At 41.5% G+C, this 25,539-nt stretch overlaps 1 long non-coding RNA gene across 1 annotated transcript in view; it reads right to left on the reverse strand.

The window, feature by feature from the left end:
* LOC110219311 (uncharacterized) overlaps positions 1 to 25,539 on the reverse strand; it is a 57,476-nt gene that overhangs the window by 31,409 nt on the left and 528 nt on the right. The gene's annotated exons all lie outside the window — the stretch shown is intronic.

Raw genomic sequence — 25,539 nt, forward strand, 5'->3', positions numbered from 1 at the left:
CTTCCTGCTCTATATCTACATCTATTAGCCTAAATCTCTGCTAAGCAGTCTCTTTCAAACTTAAACCAGGGGAATGGAAATAAACTCTCAGAAACACATCTGGTTTTGAGAGGATATGGGAAGCCCAGCCAGCCCCTCACCACCATCACTTGCCAGTATCCATCTTCCTGGACCCGCATCTTCTCACAATTTGGTTGAACCCGGACGCAAGAGCCAAAATACCTATTTTCACTTGGGAAACATGAACTCCTCAGAATTGCCTTCTTCAGTGCAAGGAAACTCCAATGGGTTTTGTGTAAAGACCACAGCCAGGAGTAGAAAACAGTGGGGCTCTGCATATTTGCATGTTATTTGCATATGCTTTTCAAAGGACTTTGGAGCTGCTCTCTTGTCTCAGGTAATTTTCAAGGTAAAACTTGATTGCCAGTCCCCTCACCCTGTTTATCATTGCTGGATGTTTTCCTTTGTCCGTTCCTTTTTCCCAATCCACTTTTATCACTTCAATTTCCCAGATTTCAGAAACATTAGATAGGAAGAAATGACTGATAAGGGCCACCAGAAACTTTAGCTGAGTGGCTAATAGCTCTGAGGTCCCAGCTAGGAGAATATTATTTTGGAGCACAAAGCACTAGACTGGGATGAAAATCGGTCAGGAGACCTTGGTTTCTATCCTAGTTCCACTACTGACAAAAGACTCAACGTGGGGATTTGCATCTTATTTTGCATAAATCTGCAAGTTCATGAGACTCTATCTCCAAGTATGTAAATTTAAATTAACTACCGCAGCTGCCTGGCGTGGTTTCCAAATGGAATGTTCTGAGAAATCATGGGACCTGCAAAGAACTGAATGGATCCTAAAACCAATCAGAGGAATTTTGATGTAGTGAAAAAGGTCCCAGAGCAGAAAGTTAGGATATATAGAGAGCCTAGTCATGGCTCTGCTCCTACAAGCTGTGTGAGATTGAGCAGGTTGCTTCTTTAGATCTCACTTCTTTCTTTTCTAAAGTGAGCAAATTAAGTTTCCTTCCTAATCTACCATTTTATCATTCTATAAATCCTACTATGGGACAGGAGAGCTGGGTAGGCAGCAAGGGATGGGTTTGTATTTAGCCCTGTTATTGATTACACAGGACATACTTTGGCCAATCTTGTTGGATAGTCTGAGCTGGGGACTGCTCTGCCATCCTTAACCACCCTATACCCCTCCTGGCTCCCAAGTGCCCCATTCCTACTACAACCTTTGTCAAGTCTTTCTGAAGTATAGTAATTCCCACCTAGGCTCCTGTGAACCTAGTTTAAAGGAATTATGCGTTCATAAAGACACTCATAGGTAGAAATAACAAAGCTGGAGAAGAGATTTGTACCTGTTATATGGGATGACATATTAGCAGATAAATCAAGAGGACAGTAGTTTAGAACAGATCAGCCTCCTTCTTACAATCCTCCCTCCTCCTGCCCTAACAATCACTGGGAGACAGGCATAGGAAGCTCTATGATACTCTGGTAAGTAAAGCTATGGGGATTTATTCCCCCCACAGTTAATCCAGGCAACTTCATTTGCATGTAGTTTGCATAAATGGCGAGTTGCATTCAAGCATCCCTAACTCCCAACTGCTCAGATCAAGTTAAAGAATTCACCCACCCACCCACCCACCCAACCCCACCCCCCCTGCAATTGTGCACAGCTCACTATTCAGGGCCTGGGCACACCTAAAATGGCTTTCTAAATCCTGATGAAGGAAGAAGGAGCATAATGACTGGGAACAGGAGTAGATTGGAGGAAAGGAAGTGGGCCTCCATTCTGATCCCCCCCCCCATCGTTGAATGGATTTTGGCATAGAGTTAGCTTTGAAACATTCAGGAACCATTCTCTAGAATGAGAAAGACTTCATGGGGAGACCATGGGGAGATATGGGGAGATAGGGGGTGGCGGAAGGCATCGGGAAGATAATCACTGGTCCCACCAGTTCCTGAAGTAGAAGCCAGAGCTATAACTGGGGGAAGGGAAGGAAGTAGGTGTAAGGAAATTCCCAGAAACCAATATTTTAGGGACATAGTTCCTTTCTGCTGTGATCCAGAAGTCACAACCTCTGTACTTTACACTCCTCCAGGAGTCTGAGCCTCTCTGGGGATTGGAGAGAGAGTAGGCTAATGGGTGAAGAAAAGAGGGAGAAGAAGAAGAAGAAGAAGAAGAAGAAGAAGAAGAAGAAGAAGAAGAAGAAGAAGAAGAAGAAGAAGAAGAAGAAGAAGAAGAGAGAGAGAGAGAGAGAGAGAGAGAGAGAGAGAGAGAGTTAGTTCAGGATTGTCAAAGGAGGGAGGGGAAATAGGCCTGTCTTGCTCCTAACACATTTTCACCAATGATAGGACAGGCTGATCCACAGTACTACCCCTACACCAAGTTCAGCCAATAATTAATAGCCCCAGGTCCTGGGATTATTAGTTATAAGTAGGCCTGAAACAAAGCTCAAAGGACCCTGCTTTCTATAGAAGATGCCAGAACCAGACTGAGGAGAGAAAATTCCCACCCCATTGTAGGGAAGGAGGGCCTTGGGACTTTCAAAGTCTGTTATGTATCTAGACCCTTGAAACAGGAAGGAATTGATTAAATGAGATTAGGAGAGGAAGGATTTTATCCTGGAGGTAGGCTAAATTCCCTGGGCACTCTCCTATCTACTCAGTTTATCAGTAATAATAGCTAGCATTTGTACAGTGCCTTAAAGTTCAGAAAGTGGTTTACAAATATTATTTCATTTTATTCTCTCTAGAGCCCTTGGATGTAGGTGCTATTATTATCCCCATTTTACAGATAAGAAAACTGGGACAGACAGAGGTGAGGTTACTTGCCCAGGGTCACACAGCTAGTATCTGGAAAGGGATTTGAACTCAGGCCTTCCTGATTCCAATTCTAGCACCCTATACACTCCACCACCTGGAAGCCCTCGTCAGTCCTAAGTTATCAGCACTTACTGTTTACTATGTGTCATGTTCTGTGCCAAGCTCTAGAATTCAAAGAAATTCATAAACAGTTATAGCAATTATAACTCAGATTTATAACATGACCTGGTCCTTTTCTTTCTTTGACAAATGAAAGCTTAGCCACCATAACTCGATCTGATCATAGGCCCAGGCCATTGTGGTTCTCCCTCCCAAGCTCTTTCTTTCCCCCTATGATTTTGCTTGGAAGAAGGAATCTTACCCCATCTGTCCAACAAAACTCCCCTACCTTAGCTCTGGAGTTATGCCCAGTAAGACTCATGAACCTTAGAGCAGTATAGAAGGTCTTGGGAGAAACAAGGGGGAAGGTTGGCCAAGGACTAGCCAATCCCCTAGGAAGTTAGGCAATGTCTAGGGCAGGGGTCTAGGGGCTCACTCCAAGGCTGCTCCCTTCCTCCTCCCCACCCCTGAATTCCTCAGCACAAAAGTGAAAAACACAATGTTTATCTAGGTGGTATAGAGGATAGAGTAGAGGATTTGAAGTCAGAAAGATCCTAAGTTTGAAACCTTCCTCAGATACTTACTAGTTGTGTGACTCTGGGCAAATCACTTAACCTCTGTGAAGAAACCTCAGTTTCCTCATCTATAAAATGGGGATCATAATAGCATTTTCACAATACTGTGATGATAAAAAAGTTAACATATATAAAGTGCTTTACAAACTTAAAGTGCCATAAATGCTAGTTATTATTAGCTATTATCATTTCACTGGGGCCTGAGTGAAGGATCCATTCTCCTTTGGAAGAATTCTACCCAGGCAACAAACTTCAAACAAGACTTTCCAGATTATATAGAATTCATGGCTTTGCTCCACTATTACATCATGTAATTAATTAAAAATTCCAATAAAATTGGAAGGAATTTCATGAAATTACCTAGTCTATCCCTTTCTTCTGAGAAAGAGGAGAGAAAAGAAAAATCTCCTGACTAACCTATAATGATCTGGAATTTCTCCAAGAATCCAGAGAACCCTACATCATGGTACCCCCTCTTTTGAAATAGTAGATACAGGTAGACAGGAATCATCTATAATGAACCCACAGAGCAAATGCCCAAGGCCCTGTGTAGAGTAAATATGAGCTTAAGCCATTGAAAAAGAAGTAGAGGCTTCTCCTGTCACTTCAGTCACGTGCCACATTAACCAGTAGGGAAGTTCCAATTTGAAATTAAAAGGGAGCAAGCAGGAAGCAATGAATAACAAATTACATCTAGTCTGTGGTGTCTAACAGCCTTTTGAAGGAGGACTAGCGCAGAGTTTTAGTATGGAAAAGACCAGTGAGCAGCTCACCCCTCTCAACTTTAAGATCTGCAAGATGAGCCCAGTCCTCAAAACATCATAGATTTAGGAGGAAGAGACTTATGAGGCTGTCTGGAGGCACAGCAGATAGAGTGCCAGGCCTGGAGTCAGGAAGACTCAAGTTCTGAGTTCAAATCTGACTTCAGACACTAGCTGTGTGATCCTAGGCAAGTTACTTAACCCTGTTTGCCTCAGTTTCCTCATCTGTAAAATAACCTGTAGTAGGAAGCAACAAACCACTACAGTATCTTTGCCAAGAAAACCTCAAATGGGGTCACAGAGAATTGGACATGACTAAAATGACAATAACAATAACAAAATTCTTGACCTATCCCTCCCAACAAAAGAAGTGCCTACAGCAGGATATGAACACAAGTCTTCCTAAATCCAAGGTCAGTGTCCTCATCACTATACCATAACACCTCATCATTACAAAAAGATCCAAGGACCCCATCTTCCGTCATTTTTTTCTCTAAAGGCCATAGAAGGGCATGTATTGGCAGTCAGAGTCAGTTTGGGGATTCCCAATCCTTTCTGATACCCATTCAGCCTCCTGAGTTTTCTGTCACACACGCGCGCGCACGCACACACACACACACACACACACACCACTTCATTTCCCAACTCCATACTGTCCCCCATGCCTGTAATGCTCACCCTCCTCACCTCTCCCACTTAGTTTTCCTGGATTCCTTCAGGACTCAACTCAAATCCCATCTTCTGCAGGAAGGTTTTCCTGATCTTTCCCACTCCCCCACCCTAGTGTCTTTCCTGTTAAGATTTCAGTTATGTTTCAGTCATGTCAGACTCTTCATGACCCCATTTGGGGTTTTCTTGGCAAAGATGCTGGAGCAGTTTGCTATTTCCTTCTCTAGCCCATTTTACAAATGAGGAAACTAAGGCAAACAGGATTAAGTGACTTGTCCATGGGCACACAGCTATTCAGTGTCTGAGGCCATGTTTGAACTCAGGATGATGAGACTTCCTGACTCCAGGCCTGGCCCTCTAAGATTACTTTCTGTCTACTCCGAATATGTCTTATATGTACCTAGTTATTTACCTGTTATTTCCCCCACTTGAAGGTGAGTACCTTGAGACAAGAATAGTGGCTTTGTCCTTCTTCATACCTTCAGTGTTTAGCATAGTGCCTAGCACATAGTGTTACTAAATGATTATTGACTGAGTAACTGGCTGTTAATATTCAATATTTTTTCATTTTTAATAACATTTTATTTTCCCCAATTACTTATTAAAACAATTCTTAATATGTTTATTTGTTTTTTTAAATTTTGAGTTCCAAATTTTATCCCTCCCTTTTTCCCTCCCTTTCCCCTCTCTGAGACAGCAGCAATCTGATATAAGTTATACATTTGTACATTGACAGACAGATCTGTATCTTTCTTCGAAGTTTAAAGCCTCACTTTTGCCTAATGTCAAAACTCAGTCTTGTGTGATGTGGTGAATAGGAAATGAAGATTTACTCTGAAGAACAGGGAGGGGATGGGGGGAAATGAATTTCTTTAGGTTTTAGAGACTCAAATATGACTTTCCTTTTCAAGATATGGAATAGAAAGCACTGTTCCCATAGATGATGATAAAGGAAAGTTAGGTACAGACTTTTTAACCTAATGTTAGCCATTTTAGTAACTTTATTCTGCCTCAACTCTCTCTCTCTGTCTCTCTCTCTTTCTCTCCCTGTCTCTCCCTTTTTAAAATTAGCTTGAGGCCCAAAAGGTGAAACTTTGGAAAAATTCTGACAGTACAACATCTAGTTTCCCTAGGAGGACCTTGAATTCCAGTCCTGAATTGAGTGAAATGCCTGGAGACATCTTCAGCTGCAACCCAAGACCCTTGTATCTCTGTCTATCTACCCTCATAAATACTCAGCAGTATGGAATTTGGCCAAAGCTAGGGAATAAGGGACATGGGGGAAGAGGACCATCTTGTTGCAATCTTCTCTTCCTCCTCCTCAGTCATTAATTGTATCCTGCTGGTAGCATTTCTTTGCAATCTGGGCTGAGCATGTGTCAAACACATTTCCATCTCCCCAGCACTTGCCAAGGGCATATTAACCTTCTATTTCTGAAGTCTCCTTTTCAGGCAAAAGAGAAATACAGGTTGAGAAAGGGAAGACCAGAAGGTTATAATCAATTAGAGTGCTTGGCTCAAGCTGTGGGCTACACCTCTAGGCACTAATTTTCTTCCTAGATAAAGAATTGAGTCCTAAGATAGATCCTCTGACATGATCTACTAGGGATGAAGCAATATGGTGTAGTGGCCAGGAAATTGGTCTTGGAGTCAGGAAGACACAGTTTCAAGTTCCATTTTAGAGACTTTTAGCTCTATGACCCTGCATAAGTCACTTAACTTCTTTGTGCCTCAGTTTCTTCAACTGTAAGAGAAGAGGGTTCTTGGCTCTAAGATCTCTTCCAGCTAAATGTGTAATCCTATAAGGCACAGGCCTACTGTGTGGTCTCAAAGTTAAGAGGATATGGATAATCAAGGGGCTCTTCCATACATAAACCCCGAGCTAGCCCTCCTTCAAAGGGCACCACTAGACAAAGAACTGTCTCAATCACTATTTCTGCCTTTTTTAAAAGTTCATTTTGAGAAGAAATATAGTGGAAATAGAGGCAAAACTGCCTTCAAGATTCAAATTCCACCATGCATTCTCACTAAGTAGTATGTCATATCATTGAAACTCCTAGAATAGCCTTTACTTCTCTATGAGGGACAGAAGCCCCTGTTATTCTGCCAAAGAACTTGGGGGCTTCTTTGGTGGGTTAATTAGAGACTGCTCCTGTCTGCCTGTCTTTACTTACCTCCTGTCCCAAGCTTTTAGTCTATTCCACCTCAACTCCCATATACACGCAAAGATGAGGATACAATAAAGCTCCATGAACACGGAGGCTGGTACTGCTTTAAAGAAAGAAACCGTGAGGATAGATTGCTGCATTGTGAGGGTAAAGTGGACTTTCAAGGTGATTTGGCAAAAAGAATCAGCATGCACAAAGCAGGTACCTTAGATTATTTCCACAGCCATTTCTTAATCATAATCTTAAAAAAAAAAAGCTTGCCTTATAATTTTTTTAAATGTTCCTTTTCATTATTACAAACTTGACAAATATCAACAAACATGAACTTTTCTTTATACTAAAATAAACAATAAAAAAAACAGAAAAGGGAGACTACATATGAAGCAATGTCTCCAATCTGTACAGCTTGGGGGTCTTTTTAATTGGGTGTCCCAAAAGTCTTAGTGCAGTCTTAAGCTTTTATAGCTGAACTAGGACATCCCATATATTTCAAATTTCACATAGTCATTTCAACACTCCCTACTTGTCTCTGATGCCTCCTGAGCTTCTTTCTGCTCACTGAAAAAAAGATATTTATTGAGGCTTTTTTCTTTTTCTTTCTTTCTTTCTTTCTTTCTTTCTTTTTTCTTTTTTCTTTCTTTCTTTCTTTCTTTCTTTCTTTCTTTCTTTCTTTCTTTCTTTCTTTCTTTCTTTTTCTTTCGTATCCCTATCATTACTCTCCCATTCTTCTTCCCCAATTTTACCCTCCCCTCAAACAAACAAAAAGAAAAGTCCTCACTGTAACAAATAAGAACCTTCTACAGAAACATGGAGGAAACCAGCCTCATTGTACATACTAAGGCCTTCCTCCTAAAGAGTGTTTCTCTTCTTGTAAACAGCTTGAAGGTGGGTCTAGCCTTTTACCCCTTCTTAACAGAGGAGAACCTAGGAATTCTATCTCTATCCCACCTGAATTCCACTTTTTAGTGATATACAAAGAACATCCCAAGTTGCCAGTGGTCTTATTCTGAGATGCTCCTTTCAGTAATTTGCCTGCTGGCTAAAGTCATGGCAGAATTCAAAGGCACAGCAATGTCCTTCACCCTGGAGGACACAGCATCCTCACTCACATTTATCAATACAATTTCCTAGACACATTTGCCATATTCTTTCAGCCTTCCAGTCACAGGCTCACTGATGGCCTGAGCCTCCAAGATCCTCTCAGTTCTTTGCTCCTTCAACTACGGCAGTTACAGGCAAACCAGGCACAATTAATTTATTTGATCTCTTTAATAGGTCACATTTTCCTTCAGACCCCATTGCCTGATTTCCAAGAGGCCATATTTTGCTCTGTCTTCATGGGCATGTATTAAGTTGCGCAGTTGTTTCCATCCAGTTAGTTCAGTTAACCTTAAAATCAAAGTCACAACTGGATCCTTGAGGCAGCCTGTGGGCCCTGACACCACCCTTAAATAAAATCTTTTCTCTCAGTTGGAAGTACAGAAGTCCTACTCTCCCCTAGCCCTTGCCCCTGCCCCTCCCCTCCACATTGTCCTACTACTGTTTCTGTGCAGCTCTTCTGGCCAAAACAAACAGCTCTCTGGAGCCAGATCTCCAGCGAGCAGCTGCAAAACAAAGCTGGCAACGTGTCCCGAGAAACTTCCGAGTCCTCCCAGAAGACACCGGAACTGAGACCTGACCTTTGGATTAGCCCTTGCCCACAGCCTGACCCCATTCTCAGGAGAGAGCTAGACCCCCTCCCAACTACCCATTCTCCCAGAAGCTAGTTCCCTGCTACCTTCAGCTCTTGACTCCCTCAGAGATTCACCGCCCCATCAGGAAAAAAAAAAAGAAAAAAAGAAAAGGGAGCATGCATGCCCCTGATGCACTTATGGAGCTAACATTTCAATGATGTAGCTTCATTATTTCAAATCAATATTTTCTCCATTTCAGGATTTAGTTTTAAGGGAATCTCAGACCTAGGGACATGGAGGACTCTTCCAGAGGTCAATCACACCTGTGCTCATTGTCCTGAAGTGCACTTTACAGACTGAGGAGAACGAGTCCTGAACCTTTGGATGCTTTTCCTAGAGGAGCTTGCTATGCTAGGGATTTGCACTGTCTTTCGGGGGAAAGATTATCCATTTCTACTGTAGGGTGCCCTAGAAAATGTTGGTCGTAGTAAGAGACTGTAAGGTATAGAGGGATAGATGAAGACAAGAGGGACAGCTTCAGTCTCCTAGGGGTCTCCTTTACTCTGTGTCTCTGTCTGTGTCTGTCTGTGTCTGTGTGTATGTCTGTGTGTGTGTCTCTCTCTGTATCTCTTTCTCTCGGTGTCTCTTTGTCTCTGTCTCTCTTTCTCTGTCTCTCTCTCTCTCTCTCTGTCTTTCTCTGTCTTTCTCTGTGTGTCTCTATCTCTCTGTCTCTGTCTCTCTGTCTTTCTCTTTTGAGCCGCTTTGGACTGTGACAATGCTCAGAATGAGACTGGGCTCTGGACAGCTGTTTGATAGTGGTAATTTTTTTCTTTTTTTATTATGAATTTAATAAATAGCAAAGAATATGAATAGCAAAGTAGAAAGAAGAGTAAAGAAGATTATATACAGAACAGTGAGCAATTTTTACAGTTACGGTTTTGAAACATATACTATGTTAAACATGATGATTAACAAAACTGCCCAGCTTATCATTTTCTATGTGTCCCTCTTCTCCTTTGTAGGTATTTTAAATCTTTTTTTTTGGATCACTGTTACTACTCACTCATTCCACCCACCTCCACCCTACCCCTACCAAAAGTAGAAGCCCTCTTACACACACCTCAAATAAACAAAGCAAATCAACACAAGGGCTGTATCTGAACATGTATGCCTCATTCTATACCTCTAGTGCATCACCTTTTTACCGGAAATGGAAAACATTCTTCGTCATTTGTCTTCTAAAATCATAGGATTACATATCTACACATATCAGTCATTACCCTGATGAGTGTTCTCAAGTGTTTCAAAATCATTTTCCTTTACTTTATTGTAAATTTTATAATTTTACATATTTCTATTACATTACATACTTATATAATTTTTATAAATTGTTGTACCAGTTCTTCTCATTTCACCCTGCATCAGTTCATGCAAGTTTCCCCAGATTTCTCCAAATTTGTCCTTTATGTAATGTCTCATGGAACAACAATATTGCATCATATTAAGACATCATCACTTGTTTGGCTGTTACACAATGGATGGGTACTTATTTTATTTCCAGAAAGTGCTGCTATAAATATGTTGGAACATATAAGTCCTTTTCTTCTCTCTTTGATCACATACGTGTGTGTGTGTGTGTGTGTGTGTGTGTGTGTGTGTGTGTGTGTGTGTATACCTTAGAGTGGTACTCTAGGTTGAATGTTACACATAGTTTAGTATCTTTTGGGGTATGGTTCCAAATTGCATTGGACCATACTCCAATACAATGCATCAGCATGTCTATTCTCCCATATCCCTTCCTACATCTACCATGTTCCTCCTTTATCATCTTTGCCAATCTGATGGATGTAAGTTAGAAACTCTGAGTTCTTTTAACTTTCATTCCTCTTACTATTGGTAAATTGTCCCATTTAAAAATATAGCTATTGATAGCTTGCATTACTTCTTTCAAAAACTACTTCTTTATATCTTTCGACCATTTTTATCTATTGAGGTATACCTCTATTTTTTACATATTTGTAAATAATTTTATATGTGTATACATATATGTACATATATATATATATACATATATATATATATATATAAAATGTATGAATGAAAATATTAAGTGCTTGCTGCATGTAAAGCATTGTCTAAGAATTGGGGCTACAAGGAACTCATGGTCTAAAAGGGGGAGACAGCACAGGAGGAATGCCAAGCTGCAAGGTAGATGAAAAGGCCCAGTGGTCCTTAGGGTACATTGGCAAGGCAGATGGTAAAGCCCAGTTGTCCAGATGGCAAGTAATCCAGATTAACTAGAGTATACACGGATAATGACACTGGGATACAAGCATCTTGTTAGTATCATTTTGATGGCCAATACTATATCCATTTCTGATGTTAAACTATTTGAAAGTGGCAAGGACTTTGGTGGTGAGAACATTCTTTTCCATGTCATCAGTAGCTGGGACTGCTTAGGAGAAGGGCTGCACCACTGGCAGAGGTAATTGCTGGATTCTGTCTCTAGGGGTGTTGTTCTCTCAATGATGGAAGCAGGGACAGAGTGGAGGTAGGGCCAGGGGTCTGGGAGAACTCTTGATTAGGGCTCTTGGGATTTAAGCTGTTGTTGTTTGCTGTTTGTCCTTCATTCTCAAAGAGGACCATGACATCAGGGAGGTGATGCCATGACATGCAAGTGAATCGGATTTAAGTGAGGGAGGGCTGTTTGAAGTCACCAGTCTCACTTTTTCCTCTGGAGCCCAGTGGTAAAATACAGATCAGGATGACTGGAGATGGCCCTGCATGGAGTGGGGGACCTTGGCCTTTTTAAGCTAAAGTCTTTAACAGAGGATCTAAGCAGGGATAATAGGGTTAATGGTGGTCCCACCCTGTTCATATTGCCTACCATCTCTCCTTTGGGGCACCTCACTGATTCTAGTTGACTGGTTTGCCAATTGGTGTTTGGGTTTTGAGGTGACAGTGATGGTGGGGCTTGTTTCATCTCCCTGGCTGTTATTCTCAACATCTAAGATATAGACCTTTATCAGGGAAGTTTCCTATAAAGATTTTCCCCTCCATTTAACTATTTTCCTTTTGATTTAAACTTCACTGATTTCTTTCGTGCACAAGCTTTTCAACATTTGTGTAAATGATGTATGAAGAAATTGTAGCATACCCCCTTTAGGAAATGAATTTATTATAATTATATAACATTATAATAATTATATGATATAATTATTATTGTTATTATGAAATCATTTTTCATTGGCTGGCTGAAGCATTAGCCATCAACCTAGTGGTCTCAAAAAAGCTTCAACAAGTTCTCTCTAAGGGAGTAATCCCTGAAAGTCAGCTGAAAGATTCCAAATTCCATACCTAGTTCAGCCCATGGTTCTGCACACTCCTTCCAGAACTTTGGCCATTTTCATGATGGCAACTCTACTACCTCTACAGACTTCTCCTCTGATTGATGAATTCATTTTTAAAAAACCTCCAGTTGAGGAAGCACTCACATCAACCATGTTTGTTCCAAACTTAGTTCACCCTAATATTCCTTCTGGACCTTGTTCTCATATAAGATATACTCCCATGCCCCCACCTCCATCATATTTTTCAAGTTTCTTTTATGTGTCATCTTCCCATATTAGTATGTAAGCTACCTGAAGGCAGGGTGTGTGTGTGTGTGTGTGTGTGTGTGTGTGTGTTGTTTTTTGCTTGTATTTGTATTCTCAGTGCCTAGCATCACGCCTGGCATATAGTAAGTGCCTAATAAATGCTTTCTCTATCGTCTATTCAACCTTGGAAACCAAGAAGACAGCTAGTCATAAAGGAAAAATTCATCATCGCTAAAGGACTCAGTGTTACAGGGTGAATTAGTGGAAGAGCCAGGGTGAAAACTAAAATTTCCAGATTCCTAATCCAGGACTCTTTCTATAGCTAGGTCCCAATTAGTGTGAATAATGAATCCCATGGAAAAAAAATCCCATTATTCAAATTAACACTGAATATTTCCTTTGGGCTGGAACCAATAAGCATATTTTATATAATTCTAACTTCCATAGCACAAATCTGAATACATATGACAACTCCACCAGATTCATTATTCGCATTAATGGGGGCTTAGCTATAGTACAAAGTGTGTGCATTGGTTTTGATCATCCTCTATTTAAAATAAAAGATTCAAATAACAACAATTCTATAGCCCAAGAATAATTTAAACCTCCCTCAGGGCTGTAAACCTGATAACTTTCCTGACAACTGAACTCCCTTTTCAGGAATAAATCATACTTTATCACATTTATGCTTAATGAGAGCCAAATGCAGTTTCCTCCACTTCCTTTGGCTTGGTCCCCGTGTTCTCTAGAGGCTCTTTGGAGATACTTTGCTTGAATATAAATATCCAATTCTACTTCTCCTCTGCCCAAGCACTCTCCAGCCAATTGTCAAATAAGGGATGTCCCCTTCAACTTAGGCATGTCAGCCCAGAATATAATTCAAAGCCCCCAAATTATTTTGTGACTTTCGTTCCTATGGAGTCCCCATTTCTCTTCTTCTCTTCTCTCTTTTAGTGCACTCCTTATGTGACAAGCAATGGAATCCATGCATTGCATGAGCAAATTTTGCACAAATCCTCCCTGGGTCTCAGATCTGGCACGCTTTTGAGTGGGCGAAGAGATAGAGAAACAAGGAATCATGGTTTTAGTTGGCACAGAAAGGGGATCTGGCATTGTTGGCTTTGTTTATTGGTTTGTCTTTGTTTTGCCTTCCCCATTAAAGCAATTGGTGAACACTGCTTCTCTGTGGTGGGTTTTTACTTAGGGTGGAAGGGAGGAAGTAATATGGATCTGTTTGTGAGACTTATGGTATAGAAACTCCTTTTTGGTAACTAGTCAGCAATTTATCCACTAAAGGAATTATCTGGGACACTGAACATTCAAGAGACTTACCCAGGGTCACACAACTGTTACCTATCACAAGTAGGACTTTGAAATGACATTTCTGCTGCAACAATAACAGGCTATCCACTGCATTATGCCACCTCACTATCTTCGGTTAAATAACCATTTATGTCTAGTAAGTAAAGTTCATTTATTTTAATAACCTCCAGGGCCATTCACTTTGCTTTGGGAAAGTAGTTCTTTTTGAACTTGTATTAAAAATCCTGCCCCTTTCACGTTCCTACGCCTTTCGGCCATTCCAAGCAGCCAAAAGAACTGTCTCATCAACCAGCCCCCACCATGCTCCAATATGATGGGACCTTGAAACCTTAACTTAAGAGACACATGAAGAACAAGACATTCTCCATCTCTCCTCCCTTATCTGTCCAAATGTGTTGCTTCAGAATAACATTGTGTCTTTTCAGCAATGTTTCTCTGACAAACCCCAGCTTTTCCACATATTATCACTTTCACATAACCATTTGCTTAATCTTTAAGCAAAAGTAATACTGTTTCCAAGTACCACCTCTTGACCAGTGTTTTTCCCCTGAATTGCTCTTGGGGGTGGAGGTAGAGGCACAGATAGAGAGAAGGACAGGGGAATTCCACCACCCTCACCAAAGACAGCCAGCAGCTTGGAACTTCCAGAGTTAAGTGAGTCAGCTCTGCACAGAGAATAGCATTAGATATTTCCTTGTGCTACCATGTAACTAAGCCTGATAAATATTTTATCATTGCTGACTGAAAATATTAAGATATAAAGGCAAGGATGGACTCCCCATTCCCCAGCTGCCCTCACTTTCCAGATGTGATGATTGATGTCAATCCAATTAGCTAAGCCTTGTTCCAATTGCAACAGTACATATTACCTGTCACTTCTTCCACCCTTGGACTCTTCACCTCCTCCACCTGGCACATCTTTGTAATTGCCCTTGTAACAACTCTAGACTGCCCCTTCCCTCCATAGTTCAACTGAGCAGTAAGTGTCCATGGGAGGCCATTCCTTCTTAAAATGTCCTTCAGTACTGGCTATATCTAAGCATCCAGTAATGCAGGACAGAGCTGATTGTTTCACGTTCTAACATAGCCCCATCTTCCCACTCACCCTCCATGGGATCCTGGGTGTTGTCAGTTTTGAGATTTATCCAAGGTTGCTCTACTTATGCTTAGAAGAGACTTTCTGTCAGGTAGCCAGACACCCAGCAATTCCTACTTGTCCTTTAACCAAGGTTAGAGGCAAAATGGAGGAGGAGGAGCAAGAAGAACATGGGTTTAGTTATCATTCATGCTGTGGAGCACTTGAGGCCCTGGGGACTGGAGCAAGTCCCCAGTCAAACTGATTAGCCAAGGAGGTCTGAAGTCTCCATTTAGGAACCAGAGGCAAGAAAGGGCTTAGGACACAAGGTCTTTTTTGAATGACTTTTTTTTTTCTTTTTGGACATTTAAGAAAGTTAAGCCACAGCTTTTGAAGCACTGAAAAGAACAGGAAATGCTGTGGGTGTGAGATGAGGAGGGATCACATCCCTCCCTTTCCTGGCCTGGAGTCCACACAGCCGGGCCTCTGGGGCTCAAGCCTAAAACTGATGTACAATCTGGGCTATCTCCATTCTCCATGGAGCAGTGCTCAAGCCTGAGGATGAAAACATGCCAGATTTAGCCTTTGTGTAGCGATACATGGGGCAAGACCAAAAGGCATTCAGGCTGCAGAGTCTTGACTTTTTAATTACCTCCATGAGGAGGACACAAGTACATATCCTCAAGTCAACTTTCCTACCCTAGTGCTCTTCTGTTTTGCTTTCCTGGCTTCTCACCCTATTCTCTATTCCCTCTCCTCTTCTGAATTCCCTTCTCCCAACTCTGCTCCCCCTTCTGCTTTCCACACTCTCTGTTTCCTTATGGAATGAGGAGATGCTTGACTGACCTGGACAGGTATTGATGCACCTGGTAACCGAGCAGCATGTATGGTGGGAACAGGGCCTAATCCTGTTCTGGGAGCGAAAAAAAGGGTGGAGGGAAGTTTTTTCATAGGTAAATGGGTCCTCTGGAACTATGTCAAGGCAGGGTTCACAGGAGCAGAAACCAACCGAAACTTTTTTGTATTTGCTTGTTTTTCTCAGGCTAGTCTTTGCCCAAGCTAATGTAGATCATGGTTAGATATAGAAAAAGTGTAAAGGAAGCAGAGAGAATGGTCTTCCAAGAATCAGCATTTAATGAACAGGATTCTCCAGAGAACTTTACTAGTTCAAAATCTGGATTTACCACTTATTTCTTATGTGGTCTTGGGCAAGTCACTAAATCACTGTGGGCCTCAAAATGACCTGTGAGGTCCCTCCCAGTTTAAATTCCATGAGATAAGACCAAGATGCAAAACAATATACACATATTCCTCCTTGATCAAAGGTTAGGACTTTTTTTTCCCCATAGATTTAGAACCCTGGAATCAAACAATCAAACAAAAAGCATTTTTTTAAAAAAATGCCTTCTATGTGACAAGCGTTGTTCTAGTGTTGCAAAGGAAGAAAGAATACTTTAGGTTCTTGGGCAGGGATTTTAGTTCTAAATGCCTTGAAGATTGATAATCCTCCATGATTCTAAGAGTAAGCCTCATAGACTCTTTTTTTTGGGGGGGAGCAATGGGGTTAAGTGACTTGCCCAGGATCACACAGCTAGTAAGTGTTATGTGTCTGAGGCTGGATTTGAACTCAGGTCCTCCAGTATCCAGGGCTGATGTTCTGTCCACTGTGCCGCCTAGCTGCCCCAGCCTCACAGACTTTTAAATTACACACACACACACACACACACACACACACACACACACACACAAGCACATAGAGGACAGATTTGTCATGTTGTACTCCCTATGTTTCTGTTCACCCTGAAGACAGTTCCTTAGTTAACCCTCTATTCCTTACTCTTGACCCTTGCCTAAGATCACACAGATAGTAAGTATCTGAGGACACATTCATTTCCAGTCATCCTGATCTATATCTTGCCACTGGACCCAGATGACTCAGGAGGAGAAAGTGATGCTGGTGTCTTTGCACAGCCCCACCTTACCTAAATCCAATTCACTTGCAAGTCATGACATCACCTTCCTGATATCATGGTCCTCTTTGAGAACAATTCTTGACCCTGGGAACTGGGACAGGACCAGCCATTTAGACAATCTCTTCTACCTTTGCTTTGTCTCCACAGTGAAGAATGGCCCACCAGATTGAACAAAGCAGTAGCACCTGATGAAAAATGGTCTAAGCCTCCACCCAGCCTCCACCTCCCTGTTGCCACAGAAACACTAGCCAGCCGCAGTCAGGAGATCAGGAAATATCAGTAAGGGATGGTCTGGTGGATACAGGTGCTGGCAATCAATATGGATCGATGTGACTTTCCAATGTCCCAGGGCCATGTAGGAGGGGGGAAGCAGTGGGATGATGCCAACCAGAAGAAACTGTGCACCATTGTCAGAAACTCTTATTTCTCAACAGGGAGTTTTGCTACCATGGCACATCCTAGCTAAAGTCACGTGTGCCAAAGATGTTCTTCTGACTCCCTGTTTGGGCAGCAGGATAACAGTGGAAGATCTTTACCTTAATGACATCCTATGTCATCAATGACCTGGGACTCTAATGCTTTCTTTACTTTCAAAAATGCTAAAGAGTCATGTTGCCTCACAGCAAATCCCATTTGGAATTTTTGGGGTATATGTGTATGCTTCCTTCCTAGACAAACATAGGCCTGCTTTCCTCAGACAAGTTCTCTGAAGTCACATAGGGAGCATCTCCTCCATGATTACTTTCAAATATTGTTCACAGGTTGTGTGCTCAGGAGAGATGGTTACTCTAGATGTGAGGTATTCTGTGGGTCTATACTTCCAAAATCACAGCTCCTGCCCCGCATGGGTGTACTTACATTTAATAATCATATATTTAAAAATAATAAATAAATACAATTAGTTCAAAACAAAGGTATTTATTGATATGGCAATGTAAGGACAATAGTGAGATATGTGTATGCATGTATACACATATATGTGTTTATACATATACATATGCATATATGTATACATACACGTATACTTGTGTATATGTCCAAGGTACATTCTCTCACAACTGCACACAGCCCCAGTGATAAGGATGATCATACACATTTACACTTAGCAGAGGGGCAGCTAGATGGTGCCGTGGATAGCACACTGGGCCTGGAGTCAAGAAGACATGAGTTCAAATCCATTCTCAAACACTTCCTACCTAGTTTCCCCTGGACGAATCACTTAACCTTGTTTGCCTCAGTCTCTCCTCTGTAGTAGGAGCTGGAGAAGGAAATGGCAAACCACTCCAGTACCTTTGCCAAGAAAACCCTAAACGGGGTCACAAAGAGTCAGAACAAACAACTGAACTGCACTAACTGCTCAAGAACCAAGAAAGTCATAACACTGCTCCCCCTGGGTATAGCATCTCTGTTTGGCAGGTCTCTGAACAGAACTCCCTGGGCCTACTCCTCTCCATAGCTCGACTCCGAAAAACCAGGATGGAATCTAGTCTTGACTTACATCAGTCACACTACTCACAGCTCCCTCCTGACTTCACAGGCTTACTAGATAGTATGTCCTAATTTTTAAAAGGCCACCTAAGATACAGACAATCCTGGGACATCCAATGTTTAAGTGCCCTCTGCCAATTCTACCAGTTTTGCTGGGGGAACTTTTTTACAATTTGTAAAGGGGTAACAAAGTATAGACACATTTTTGCATTTCTTTGAAGACCTTAATACTTCATTGTCTGTGATTTGATTAATTAGATTAGAGAGAAAGCAATTGGTCATGAGTGTCCTAATCAATTCCACACACCCTCATTACATATTCATAAAGGTAGCTGTTTTAAAAGATAAAGAAACTAAATGCAAAGAGTCTGAGGGGAAAGAAGAAAGGTGTGGGGTGAGATGGTGATGACTACACTTTCCTTGTGATTTATTCATCACTATTAGTTCCCCGAGTAATAGGAACCGAATGGTCAAATATTAACCTGAACTGTGCAAGAAACCAACAGGTTTTTTTTTTATCACTTTTTTTTCTCCCAGACTCTGACATCAAACATGACTAAGATCTCTTCTGCTATTTCCATTATTGCTCAAACCATACTGCCTTATAGAGCCAATTTGAAATCAAGTCACTTGGATGTTTCACATTCAAAATATCCACCCAGGTCCACATGCCTCCAATGCCAGTTTGAGGAAATGTAAAAATAAAGACAACACAGGCACAATGTTAATAGATGCAATGTTTTCCAAAATGAATCTTTTCATTCCAGAGCACTTGTGTTTGACATAAGAACCCAATACCAAAGCATAATTAACCTTTAAAATAAGTCATTCACTAATGCTTCATCATGGTATGGAAGCAATCCTAGGTACTGGAAGGTGATGCCACTGGAGTAAAATTTCTTTCTGGTCATCAACAATATATCTGTCAATATACAGATATAGACGTATATTTGTCTGGTTCTTGGACCAGACTGAGGCAAGTTGCCAAGTTCACTATAGGGTGATAATTTTTTTAAGGAAGTTGGGTACAGATGGAATATTCAGCACCTGTGATTTCTTTGGTTTATGGAATTCCCAGTGAGTAAAATGTCTTTTCCAATACAGATTGGCGCCTGTCTTGCAACTTATAGTAGTGAGCTGTCTGGGACGCTGAAAATTTAAGTGATTCACCTAGGGTCATACTCACAGAGTATACATATGAGGTAGGATTTGAGCCCAGGTCTTTCTGAATCTAGGACCAGTTCTCTGGCTAATTTCCCAAGATGCCTCTTAAGGTGAATTTTTCAGCCACTGTAGCTTTTAGTTTTAGAAAGAGTGTGACATCATAGCTCCCTGAAATATTAAACTCAAAAAGGCAAGCTGCTATACCTCTCTGGCCTCAGTTTTCTCATCTATAGCATGAGGGTTTAGATTAGATGACCTCTAAGCTGTCTGTACCAGCTCTAAAGCTATGATTCTAAGAACCTGATCTTAAAGAAAGGGTTTCCAGATAATGCATTAAAATTAGAAATTGAGAGAAGTTGAAGGAATGTTCTCCATTTTACAGTACTTAAGACACAACATTGTCTAAAAACACAGAAGTAGATCCCACAATTGTTTACAGTCGTGTCTGATTCTTTGTAATCCCATTTTTTTTCCTTGGCAAAGATACTGGAGTGGTTTGCCATTTCCTCCTCCACTTCATTTTACAGATGAGGAAACTCAGGCAAACAGGGTTAAATGACTTGTCCAGGGTCACACAGCTAGCTAATAAATGTTTGAGGCCAGATTTGAACTCAGGAAGATGAGTCTTAGATCTCTCAATTTAGATCCCATCTAATTTCTTCTAATCCAAGGATTCTAAACATTAAGAATTAATGATTCAAGAGATCAGGGACTTAGATGATTCCAGAGCTAGAAGTTAGTGCCCCTGTAATGGGGGGTGGTTGGGGAATCTGTCCAGTGAAGACCCAGTCCTTAAGGCACATGCAGATACCTTCTACTTGCTGCCAGTCCAACACCTGGAAATTTAAAAGCTCATTTTGGCTGTGATGATTCAGTGGTTCATACTGTGTGTTGAAAACAGAGTCTAGATTTGGCTTTGGACCCGGGAAAACAGATAACTCAAGTCTCACAGAGCAGGAACTGACCTTGCTTACAAAATGATAAATATTACCCTTTCTTAGGTCTTTCGTGGTTTTCTTCCCAGCATCCGGCAAGGCAAGAATTGCTATGAGCCACCAGGTGGAAGAAGGATATTGGCTGCCCTGTCTCCCACCAAGCTACCACGTGTCCCTGAGCACACAGTGCCTCAGTTTCTTTTGTCTTTCTTCTTTCCTGACTTAAGGGAAATGAGTGTTCTAAAGAAAGAGTGCTCAGGAGTCCTGTGAGTTTGGAAGCTCCATTAGACCAATCAGGAGAGTCTCTCACTGACAGCAGGAACCAGCAGCAGCAGCAACAAAGTGTAGTAAGAAGCCAGCGTGGCTGTCAACTGGTTTGACCCTACCCAGTCGTGGATTGATCTGTCCGATAAGACGCTGACTCCAGCAAAGAGCCAGCTCAGCTAAGCACAAGCATCTATTTGCACCTCAGAAATCAGCAAATGCTACCAATCAGGGCTTGATTTATTGTTCTGTTGATTGTCTAGACTTAAGAAAATGGTAGAGAAAATGTTAATATTGCAGACTAAACTTAAGTGTTTCATGCCTATATTTCCCCCCAGAGTGAATTGTTAAAGATTTACCAGATCACTGCCAAATACACCCTAGTCTAGACATGTTTTTGTAACTTCTGTCCTTACTTTTCAGTAAATAGCCCTTTCTAAAAGTTAATTGATGTCAAGTGGTTAATTAATATTAGGGAGCACATAGATGGGGGCTTGTGAGTAAAAACACTAGAAATACCAGACCCTCCGGGCTCTAGGAGAAAAATTCTGCTACTCTCTGGGAAACTAACCTGCTAATCCAGTTCAAGTGGGAAGAATGAGACCAGAGAGGGATAATAACCAAAAATATACATATATATGTGTATATATATGCATATATATATACACATATACACACATATATACATATATATACATATGCATATACACATATACATATATACATATACATACACACACACATAATCTAATTCTTTGGACAAATTCTCTTTCTCATTGTGAGGAGGTCACATCTGTAATCCCATCAGTGTGAAGAAAGTCCCAGTGTAGAAAATCCCTCAACTGATGCCGGTCAATTCATCTGTAACTTTTAGCCTTAGAGACATAATGGCACTACTAAGAGTTGAGTGACTTATCCATAGTTACCCAGCTAGTATATATCAGAGGCAAGGCTTAAACCCAGATTTTCTTGACTCTGTTCACTGTGAACACTACCAATCAGAACAAATTCATGAAGCTCATTTATGTTTACTAAGGCTTTTAGGAAAATTAGATTCCAATCCCTGGAACCAAAATGACTGACCAGAGTAACTAGTAGTAGCTAGGGCTGCAATGTGAGGTAATCACACTGAAGTGTTATATACATGTGAAATTATTATATAATGGGCTCACTTTTTTCTAAAGAAGTTATGTTAATGTCTTCTGTTTTTATTTGACAGTCTGAACATACCTTTGCCAACCTCCCTCCTCCATCTCCAATCAGCCCTCCCTTTTTACAGAGAAAAACAGTTAAGTAAAATCAACTGACAAAATGACTGTGGCTGACAAGGTATGCAACACCCCTCATCTGTAGTTTACCACCTTTCTACTAAAAGAAAGGAGATACTTCCTCATCTTTTCTCTAGGCCAAAGAAAAATCATTCTAATTAGCCTTTTCCTTCTTTTTACTCACTCAGTTTCTAAAGCCAGACAAATTGGTTCTCATTCCCCAGAAAAGGAGAAAGCCATTCCCAAAAGGAGAAAGCCATTCCCCAGAAAATGCATCTTGATTTGCAAAGAATGCTATAAAGGCAGGACATCTTTCCCCTTTACTCCAATAGAATTAATTCCACCCCACCCCCACCCTCCAAGCTGTCCTTTTGGGGAACAAGGGAGAGGCAGGGGAGTAGAGGACCAGGTTATGCCTGGGACCTGGGGAGATGGGTGGATGAGAAAGAGTTAAATAGGCAGCTGCCAGCACAGGCAGTGTAGAGTTATGCTCAAACTGTTCCCACTACCCAACCAAGTCAGCTGTCATTAGAGAACAAAGAAGCCCCCAGAGCAGCTCAAGTTATGTGTCACACTCGGGAAGCCCTGAGAGCTCCCTTATTAGGATTTCTAAATCAACCCCATCTAGGCTAGAGGAATAAAGCTGTGGAACAATAAGTGGGCCACATTCACACAATCAGCAACCCTGCCCTCCCCACCTCCCGTCTCCCGCCCGCCTCCCTTCCTCCCTCTCCTCCCCCCTCTCTTCCTTCCCCTTCCATCCTCAACAAGCATTTCATCTCAAAGACCCATCAGAAAAATCAAATCAAATCCCTGCGCTGCCTCCCCTACCTTTCCTCCTCAAACACTGCTTTCCCCCCTCACACACTCCGTTCATTGGTGAGAGATGCCCAGCTCTGGCATGAAGATACCTATGCTGAAATTACTTGGTTGGAGTAAGGTTTGGAGCCAAGGTCAGGCCCGGGTCTGGGAGAGAGTCTACTGAGCTGCTGCAGATGGGGGCAGGGCACTCACACTGCAATGGCGCAAGGGAAAAGGCTGTATGTCGGGCAAATATGGAACCTACTTGCAGCTTCCCCAGAGGCATCCTGGTATAGTAATTAGAGCTCACAATGAGGAAGATCTGGATTCAAATCCTGCCTTAGGAATCTGCTAGTTGTGGGACCCTAGACAAACCACTTAATCTTTCAGTTTGTTTCCTCGTCTTTAAAATGAGCATAATAGCATCAACCTCATAGGGTTTTTATGGGGCTCACTGGAGATGATATATGCGAATCATTTTGCAAATCTTAAAATAATATATAAATTTGTGTTATTATTATTATTATTATTATTCAAATCCCACTATAGACCAGCTGTATTATTATGGGCACAATTTAACTTCTCAGAGTCTCAGTTTCCACATCTTTAACATGGGCATAATAGCATATATTTTACAGGACCATTGTAAGGTAAAAAGATATATTCAAAGTCTTTTTTAAAGCACTATATAAATGTCAGTTATCTTCCCGTCCACTTCTATTTGCTACACTCTTAAAGATCCATCTTTCACAACTGCTAGGTGATTTGCACACTAAAATGCATCTCTCCTTATGACATGGATGATATTTCCACCCTCACTATCCATTCCTGGGTGACTCTGAAACTTAGGAGTCCTTTAAATAATATTTACAGGAAGAAAGTGTGCCCACTGGGGCTAAGACCTTCACCCTGGGAAGTTTGCTGGTCCTGTGGGCTCCGGAGGGGACTCACAGTTCAACATTTGCCCTTTGTGTACCATGATATTCTCCAAGGCAGTGTTTCCTAAAATATGTCCTAACTACATATGCCTGCTGTGAATAGGATTCCATAAGAAAAGGTCGGTGTTAATATTTTAGACTCTAAAATAATAAATAAAAAATATTATACTGTCTCAGCTTCAGTTTCCTCATATGAAAGACAAGATACTAATGGCATAGGGTTAATGAAATAATATATCTAAAGATCTTGGTAGACCTTAAAGGTCTATGTAAATGCTAGCTATCATCATCATCATCATCATCATCATTTGCCAAAAATACTTGATAACTGCAGCAATTGCGACATAGAAAATAGGTTTAATTTTCTCAATTTTGCTCCAAAATCTCCTCTGCCATATTTTATCCCTAGGGATATTCCATACCTTCAGACACTGCATATGAGCCCTGCCCATCCCCCAAACCAGCATTTATGGGTTCCTTTAATATAGTTCAAGCCCCCAAATGTTTTGAAGCAAAACTAGTTTGGGAAATGCTAACCCAGGGCAAATGCTCAGAGCCTGGCTTCATGAAGTCTCTCCAGGGGGAATGTTTTGGAGCCCAAGCTCTCCAGGGAACAGTCAGTCTTCTCTTAAGAATCTGTTCCTCCTATTATGTAGTTGGGGCCACTGGGCAGCTAGGTCAGCGCAGTGGGTTGGCTCATTGTAACACAGCGTTCATTAACCCCATCCGCTCATTAGGGAGCATGGCAGCTGCTGGAAGGGGGGTTTGACAGAGGCCTTGCCTGTCCTGCCCTGCCCTCTCCTGTTCCTCCTTTGGACAGAATTGATGTCACAAGATGATGCACCTGTTTTTGCCACCCTCAGCTCTATTTTCATTCTTCCACCGGGAGGGGGAGAGGATGAAGGGGAAACTGGACTGACCTTGGAGCCAATCACCTATAGCTCTGTGAGTGTTCAAAAGCTCTGTTGGTAAGCAGAGTGACTCAATTGATTGTGTTCAGACCTAGGAGATGCTTGTCTGAGGGAGTAGAGACATTCTAACAGGACAGTAAGCTAAATGGAAGGACTGAGATTTTCCCAAACCTTTTTGCCCAAAGTTGAGAGGAAGCTACAAGTCATCTTTAGCAGATACAGCATCTGCATAACCAGGGGTGGGGAATCTGTGGCCTCGAGGCCACATGTGGCCCTCTAGGTCCTCAAGTGTGGCCCTTGACTGAATCCGAACCACAGAACAATTCCCCTTAATCAAAGTATTTGTTCTATAAAACTTGGACTTGGTCAAAAGGCTGCACCCAAGGACCTAGAGGGCCATATGTGGCCTTGAGGCCACAGGTTCCCACCCCTGAAATAAATTTTCTTCAAAAACAGACCATTCCAGCCAAACCAGGGGGTCTTTCTAAAGTCATTTTATCTGTCCCCCTATTGCTTTCATTCAATACTTCATGACCCCGCATGGGGTTTACTTAGCAAAGATAATGGAGTGGTTTGACACTTCCTTCTCCAGCTCATTTTACAGATGAGGAAACTGAGGCAAACAGGGTTAAGTGACCTGCTCAGGGTCACACAGCTACTAAGTGTCTGAGACCAGATTTGAACTCAGGTCTTCTTAACTCCAGACCTGAGTTCTTTCCATCGCACCACCTAGCTGACCTGTCTGTCCTTCTACCTTCAGGTAGAAGGACCCCTAATCAAAGTTACTAGAAGCAATTCTATGAACTCCTTTGGTAACCTATTTTTAATAATAAGAACAACTTCTTGAATTTGTAAATAACTTTATAGTTTTCAAAGTATCTTTTATGTGCATTTCCCTATTAGACCCTCACAAAAGCCCTGTGAGCAAATAAGGACCAGTAGCACTATCTAGTCTATCCTATGTATGACTGCGAAATTAACGTGACTAATACCCAAGACTGTCAGCAGCATCCCCTCACTCAA

This window comes from Phascolarctos cinereus, unplaced genomic scaffold (assembly GCF_003287225.1).
Source record: "Phascolarctos cinereus isolate Bilbo 61053 unplaced genomic scaffold, phaCin_HiC Scaffold_5;HRSCAF=322, whole genome shotgun sequence".
Lineage (NCBI taxonomy): Eukaryota > Metazoa > Chordata > Mammalia > Diprotodontia > Phascolarctidae > Phascolarctos > Phascolarctos cinereus.